The following is an 8,827-nucleotide window of genomic DNA, read 5'->3' on the forward strand; positions in this document are numbered from 1 at the left end:
CTAACCATCACACCTGACGCTCACCCACTCGCTCACCCACCCACTCACCCACCCACTCAACCACTCACCCACCCACTCACCTGCTCAGGCACCCACCCGCTCTTTTCACCTCTTCCTGGCTCCGCCCCTCGTCGCACTAAGTCTCCACCATCTTCTTGGTTCTTTTGGTAAAGTCACGTAGAAGGGAAATAATAAAATAATAAAAATAAAACAATAAAATTATCACGACGTTTCGGCCGCAACACAAGCAGCCGTCCTCAGGTGAAGACAGAGCTGTCTGAAAGACAGCGCTCCAATGAACACTGCTAAGCTTGGCAGCGTATTTTAAGCTGGGCCCACTGTCTTCCAGACAGCTTTGTCTTCACCTGAGGATGGCTGCTTGTGTTGTGGCCGACACGTCGTGATAATTTTATTTTATTATGTTTTATTTGTATTATTTTATTATTTCCCTTCTACGTGACTTTACCGAAAAAACTAAAGAGTATATATCAACTACTTAATGAAAATGCTGCATGGTATTTTTCGTGACTTTATAACGGCAGGAATGGAAAAAATAAATATGCACGGCGCCATCCTGGCGAAAAGTTTCGTGTAATTTAGCGTTCCGGAGCACCGCTCTAAAGGCTGCATTGTCACGTGACCACGGCGAAAGAGACACGCAAACTACAAATGTATAGCAGCAGACGTCAGGGTCGAACCCACGAGCTGCTGTATACCAGGCAAGATAGTTAACATCTCCGAGCCACCGTGATGATGATGAGAGAGACACACACAGACTTCAAATATACAGCAACAGGCATCAGGGTCGGGATCGAACCCACGACCTCCTGCATACCGGGCGAGGTAGTTAACATCTCCTAGCCACCGTGATGATGATGAGAGAGCGACACGCAAACTCCAAATATACAGCAGCAGGCATCAGGGTCGGGATCGAACCCACGACCTCCTGTACACCAGGCGAGGTAGTTAAGATCTCCTAGCCACCGTGATGATGATGATGAGAGACACGCAGACTCCAACTATACAGCAGCAGGCGTACCAGGCGAGGTAGTTAACATCTAGCCACCGTGATGATGATGAGAGAGACTCGCAGACTCCAACTATACAGCAGTAGGCATACCATGCGAGGTAGTTAACATCTTGCCACGGTGGTATTACTGCACGCTAAATCGCACAAACCAAACACCGCATCGATTGAGGGAAACACACAATACCTGCACGTGCCATGGGGTGAGGGCTCGCGTATGAACATCGCTGGGAGGATGGGACACACGGAGTGAGGATCCTACAATCGACGCGGCCTCAAGGAGCGCGCTGTAGCGGTGGAGGGGAGAGAGATCGACTGCAGAGGAAGAGACGCCGGTTGGGTCAGGGTCACGGTGCACGTGGCTGGGAAAGTCCCTTCTAGATTTGAAGCTTTCGTGACTGCAAGGATTCATTTTCTTAGGTTTTTTCGGTAAAGTCACATAGGTAAAAAAATGTTTTAATTAATTAAAGTAAAATAAAAATAAAATGAAAATCACGACGTTTCGGAGGCAACACAAGCTTCCGTCTTCAGGTGGAACCGTCACAGCCAGATTTACTGTATCAAGTGAGGCAAAGATTCCAAGATACAAGTTCTTAAATACAAGTTAAGGGGGGGGGGGGGAGGAGGGGGGGGAGCTTATCTGAGTGTGGTAGCCAATGAATGGAAGGTAATTCTAGATTTGAAGCTTTCGTGACTGCAAGGATTCATGATCTTAGGTTTTTTCGGTAAAGTCACGTAGGTAAAAAATTAAAATTAATAAAAGTAAAATAAAAATAAAACAAAAATCACGACGTTTCGGAAGCAACACAAGCTTCCGTCTTCAGGTGGAACCGTCACAGCACGATAGCTGTATCAATATCAAGTGATACAGCTATCGTGCTGTGACGGTTCCACCTGAAGACGGAAGCTTGTGCTGCCTTCGAAACGCCGTGATTTTTATTTTATTTTACTTTTATTAATTAATTTTTTACCTACGTGACTTTACCGAAAAAACCTAAGAATATGATAGCTGTATCAATGTCAAGTGATACAGCTATCGTGCTGTGACGGTTCCACCTGAAGACGGAAGCTTGTGTTGCCTTCGAAACGCCGTGATTTTTATTTTATTTTTATTTTACTTTTATTAATTTTGATTTTTTTACCTACGTGACTTTACCGAAAAAACCTAGGAATATGTGAAAGTCCCTGTCGGGTTTTTTTTTCACGCGAGTCACCGGAATTCACTCGACTCAAAGCTCTGCGTCTCTGTAGAGAGAGGGACAGACGAGGACATTCCACGATACCTCGTGGATGCCACTCCCCAGCAATCCAGCAGAGGGCGGCAGTCTGTGCCTTTGTTGCACTTCACACAGATCGTCCAGTAGGGGGCGCTGTGCAACCATTGCTCTCTGAGCATCCTTGTGTTCAAAACATGGTCATCTTGGTTCTTTTGGTAAAGTCACGTAGAAAGAAATTAATAAAATAATATAAATAAAATAATTCTCACGACGTATCGGCCACAACGCAAGTAGCCGTCTTCAGGTGAAGAACAGGTGTGTCAAGGAGACATTTAGATTCTGCCTCCTTGACACACCTGTTCTTCACCTGAAGACGGATACTTGCGTTGTGGCCGATACATCGTGAGAATTATTTCATTTTTATTATTTTATTAATTTCTTTCTACGTGACTTCACCGAAAGAACCAGGAAGATGAATCCCTGCAGTCACGAAAGCTTTAAATCGAAATTCAAACATGGTGTTTGTTCATCGACATTCCGTGACTAGTGCAGAATTACAATAACATCTCACCATTCAGGTTCAGATCACGGGGGGGGGGGGCATTTCTCACAATCATAACTCTCCAGGTATATCCATCGTCTCCCACGTGAGCATTGAAGTCGCCCAGTAAGATTTTGGAGTCGGTAGGCGGCACTCTGTCGAGCACTGCACCCACCATCCCCAAGAAGACCGAACACTCCGAACTGTTGTTTGGTGCATACAGTGAGGGAAAAAAGTATTTGATCCCCTGCTGATTTTGTACGTTTGTCCACTGACAAAGAAATGATCAGTCTATAATTGTAATGGTAGGTTCATTTGAACAGTGAGAGACAGAATAGCAACAAAAACATCCAGAAAAACGCATGTCAAAAATGTTATGTGCAAATAAACCTACCGTTAAAATTATAGACTGATAATTTATTTGTCAGTGGGCAAACGTACAAAATCAGCAGGGGATCAAATACTTCTTTCCCTCACTGTAAGTACAGAAAACCTCGTGGATGCCCCTCCCCAGCAGGTCGGCAGGAGGCGGCAGTCTGCCCCTTTGTTGCACTTAATACAGCTCGCCCAGTAGGGGGCGCTGTGCCGCCATTGCTCTCGGCTTTTAGGTACGATAGTTGAACTATATATCTTCTTGGTTTTTTCGGTAAAGTCACGTAGAAGGGAAGTAATAAAATAATTAAAATAACACATAATAAAATAATATAATATTATGTTTTATTTGTATTATTTTATTACTTCCCTTCTACGTGACTTTACCGAAAAAACTAAGAAGATGAATCCCTGCAGTCACGAAAGCTTTAAATCGAAATTGAACTATATACTTAAATATTCTTAGGTTTTTTTCGGTAAAGTCACCTAGGTAAAAAATTAAACTTAATAAAAGTAAAATTAAAATAAAATTAAAATCACGACGTTTCGGAGGCAACACAAGCTTCCGTCTTCATGTGGAACCGTCACAGCACGCTTGCTGAGCTGCTGCACGTGATTCACCACTCATTTAGTCAGCCTCTCTTCCCCGCACTTTGGGGGGTGATGGTGACTCAGTGAGGATTCTGGATTTGAGTCGTGCGTCCTCAGAGCACGAAGTGTAACCAACGCAGAGAACAGGCACAATGCACAGATTCACGCACACAAACATACACACACACAATACAAATATCCCCCATATAGGCTTACCAATAAGGTCTGAATTGGTCTTTAATAAAGTAGCCACTGATAAGGGGTTGACAGATATACCGTAACAACACAACACTTGTACTGTACTGTGAGAAAACGACTCATCCTGGGATTTTAGGAAAAGTGGCAACAGCTGATCAGTGTATCATGGTGATATAGCGATCTCAGTCTTGGTGAGGGATCCTACCCGGGGAGTTGGTCTTAATATAAGTTGTCTTGTGGTTGTTGTTGTTGTTTGACTTGCATCCCACTGGGATATTTGCACAGGGTTGGTGTACGGTGATTTATCTGCAATATCTTGCTGTCTTTTCTTGGATTTTCTGTTTGCACATAGTCACTTTAAGATGTTTTCTCGTTCATGTTTTTGTTTTTGTTTGTTGCGGTTGCACCCGATTCAAGAGCCGAATGGCTCACAGGGCTATACCTAATAGATAAACTTTGAAAACTGTGGGTGTCACCTGCACTGGGAGGCGGTGCTGTTGTTTTTATCACGCCGACTCTATTGAGCTGCTGCATGTGATTCACCACTCATTTAGTCAGCCTCTCTTCCCCGCACTGTGGGGGGTGATGGTGACTCAGTGAGGATTCTGGACTTGAGTCGTGCGTCCTCAGAGCACGGAGTGTAACCAACGCAGAGAACAGGCACAATGCACAGATTCATGCACACAAACATACACACACACAATACAAATACCCCCCATATAGGCTTCAACAGAATGTTGGGGCAAATACTGTTCGTGAACGACTGTAAGATTGGCTGAGGTGGAGGAAGGATCTCTCCTGAGGGGAAAGGGATGAGGGGAACTGTGTCAAAAGGGGTGTATTTATCTTCTTGGTTGTTTCGGTAAAGTCACGTAGAAGGGAAGTAATAAAATAATAAAAATAAAACAATAAAATTATTCTCACGACGTTTCGGCCACAACGCAAGCAGCCGTCCTCAGGTGAAGAACAGGTCTTCGAGCTTTCGTGACTGCAGGGATTCATCTTCTTGGTTCTTTCGGTAAAGTCACGTAGAAGGGAAGTAATAAAATAATACAAATAAAACATAATAAAATAATTCTCACGACGTTTCGGCCACAACGCAAGCAGCCGTCCTCAGGTGAAAACCAGGTCTGTCGGGGAGACAGCGTCTGAATGAAACAGCACACGAGCTTGGAGCATGTATATAAGCTGGGTTGGGAGGGGGGGAAAGGGCGCTTCGACAAAAGAATTTGCATATCAAGAGGAATTTAGCATATTTATGGGAAATGCAGGAATGTGATTAGTACTACATATGCCCGTGCATTATGCAGGATTAGCAGCATCAAAGGGAGGGGATATGGGAAATGCAGGTATGTGAATAGTACTAATTATGCCCGTGCATTATGCAGGATTAGCAGCATCAAAGGGAGGGGTAGAATTAATAAAGGGAAGGAGTGTTAATAGTATGTAGCTGCATTCTCTTAGATTACACGAGTCTACACCGTACTATATACTGCCATAGACAAACCCAACATTAAATTATATACTGTATTGCTATAAACCATACATTGTAATATAACACTACGTGTTATTCTACCCACCCTAATGTGTATCACACTGCTATATATTCACTATACAATTACGATACTATATATTACTTTGAACATTGTATTAAGCATATAAATGTTATACTATTTGTTATTATACACTGTACCATTGACCGTCGTGTCAATGGGTGAGTATTGGTAGGAAACTTGCAGCGGAGCAAAGAATCCATTCTCTGCGGATAATACAGTGCCAGTTTCCTTCTCATTGCTGCCTGCAATAGGTCTTCTTCTGTGCAACCTTTATTCTTGCTTCTACGTTGTTCAGTCTTTGAGTCCAGCTTAGATGTGTGATGCCGCCGCCACGAAGCCGTTCGGCAGGCGCCCAAACCCCCAACTTCGCCACCACCAAGCAACGGAGCCAACCCCGCGTCCCCCTCACCTCACCTCACACGAACACACCCGCACGCATTTCCCCCCCCCCCATAGAGCTCCGAGGGGAGGTCACCTGGCCGACCGGTTTTTATCCGAGAAACCCTTATCGGGGTTAACTCTCACGGTTTCCGGCGATCAGGAAATTGGACGACCTCCCCCGTGCTACGTTGCGCCGCGGCGCTGCGACCAGCCGTAATATGGTGTGGTCGCGGCATGGGGCATTCGGCCACTGCGGTTGAGGTGCATTTTCCCCCCACACACACCCCCACGGGTCGACGGGGCAAGCAGGGGAGGGACGGGACAGCACGAATAGCGGGACCGCAGGAGCTGTTGCGCATAGTCATGGAGGGTTGGGATAATTACGCTTGAGCGCGCAGGCACCATTGTTAGGGGAGTTAAAGGATAAGGCTATTAGTATAAATAATTGGGAGAGGGGAGGCGCGCGAGGAGCCATGCACAGCTTCCCACGACGGGCCTTTGTGATGGACACCGCCGCATGAACCTCGATGATGGGGGCCTGCGTGAGAAAAGGATTGATTGGAATTTGCGCCGCGCAGGTCGCTCATTGATTAGCGGAACAAAGGCACCGCGGAGCTGCCTGGCCCGGGCGAGGGGGGCGCGTGCCATTGTTTGGAGTTCACGCCGCGCGGACAAAGGATTAATTAGCATAGCGAAGGCGCACGGTGCGTGGGAAGGGGGTAGGGGTCCGGGAATCAGGATAAATGGGAAGCGCAAAGGGGAAATCGCCCTGGCTCCGAGAAGCCAAGGTCCAGGACTGCCCCAGCTCTGCCCTCCGGACGTCCGTGCGACGTGTCGAGGCAAGCAGCGAGGAAAACCCACGGAACGTCGAGTGCCTCAAACCGTGAGTAAGGAGGTAAAAGTGTTTCGTGAACGATAAATAGGGAATAGGTTCCGGGTTAGTAGAGTAGGCAGCCTCGTCGATTCATACTGACTCAACAACCAGTCCCACGTAGCAGACAATAAATCATTAATAGCTGATCGTGGCCTCGTGTGATCTCGTGTTATAAGTGTGAACGCGTGTGGTACTGTGTATGCGTAAGCTCGCGGCGTGCGTAATCAGCGTACCCCAGGTGCGCGATCATAACGTGAGCGGCGAGCGCGGCGCAGAGCGGCGCAAGAGTGGGTATCGCGTGTGGAGCTGTATGTGTGTGTGCGCGCACGTTCACGACGTGTATAATACAGGTGCGCGATCCTAGCGTGAGTGGTCAGGGTTGAGTGAGTGCCGCGCAGAGATGTGTGTGGGTGTGCGCGTACGTAATTAACCATGCCTACTACGCGGACCCGCGGGGGAGGGGAATCCTGGAGCGACGGCTCTCACCCCATGGGTGAAGAACGCAGCAGCGGTTCGCCTAGCAGCGAGGGGGCGAGTAATGAGGTTAACCCGGCCGTTAGGGGTACCGAGGGAGGGATCTCGGGGGCTAGCGACCCCCACAGATGCAGGATCCTTCTGTAGCAATACATTTCGAGTGTCAATATCTTATCTTTGTCAGTCTTTTTCAATCTTCAAATCTCGCAGGAATACAAAGCTGTGCTGAAAACACATGTTCTTTTGACATACATAGCAGGGGTTACCAAATAGATTTCCAAAATCTTAAGCAAACACAAGATCCAGGTTCGTTTCAACACAGTACACAAAATCCGTGATTTGATCCAAACTGTAAAGGATGTGATTCCTGATATGCAATACAAATTGAGTTGTGGCTGCGGCAGCAGTTACATTGAGGAAATAAAACGACATGTCTCGGACCGCGTTCGCGAACACAAGGCAGATCTGAAACATGGTAGGACCAATACCTCTGCTGTTGCTGATCATTGTTTTAACGCAGTGGGCTCACACGAAATTGACTTTTCCAAGACTAAGGTACTCTGCAAACCCACCGGCTATTATCAGAGATTTGTTCATGAAGCCATCCAGATATATAAACACAGACACAACTTCAACCAAAAAGATGGGTACAAACTGAGCAATCATTGGAAGGACGTTTTTAACCAGGTAAAGTCTTAACTGACAGCGATGTTTCCATTCTGCCTGCCTATGTCAGTTGTTATTTCTGACTCTCTGTGTGTCTTTCTCTCTCTCTCTCTCTGTGCATCTCTCTCCAATCTCTACTCCAGTGACCCGGGTGCTGCTGCAGGGTTTACTTTCTGCCCCGCCTCCTTCCCCCCCCTTCTCTCTCCCCCCTTACTGCCGAGGCCTGTATAACCTCGTGCCACGGCAGGTCTCTCGCCTACTTCACTATACACGACACTATACACTACACTATACACTACACTATACACTATACAGTATACACTACACTACTATACACTACACTACTACACACTACACTATACACTACACTATACACTACACTATACACTACACTATACACTACACTACTATACACTACACTATACACTACACCATACACTACACTATACACTACACCATACACTACATTATACACTATACACTACACTATACACTACACACTACACTATACTATACACTACACTACTATACACTACACTATACAGTACACTATACAGTACACTACACTACACTACTATACACTACACTACTATACACGACACTATACATTACACCATACACTACACTATACACTACACCATACACTACACTATACACTACACTATACACGATACACTACAAACTACACTATAAACTACACTAAAACTACACTATAAACTACACTATAAACTACACTATACACTACACTATACACTACACTATACACTACACTATACACTACCCCCCTACTGCTGAGGCCTATATGACCTCGTGCCACGGCAGATCTCTCGCCTACTTCAACAGTTTTTTCTTGCCGTGGTTGTCCCACCTGATGACGATTGCTTGTGTTGCGATCGAAACGTCGTGATCTATTATTTTTATACCTACGTG

This window comes from Lampetra planeri, chromosome 45 (assembly GCF_965212315.1).
Source record: "Lampetra planeri chromosome 45, kcLamPlan1.2.h2, whole genome shotgun sequence".
Classification (NCBI taxonomy): Eukaryota; Metazoa; Chordata; class Hyperoartia; order Petromyzontiformes; family Petromyzontidae; genus Lampetra; species Lampetra planeri.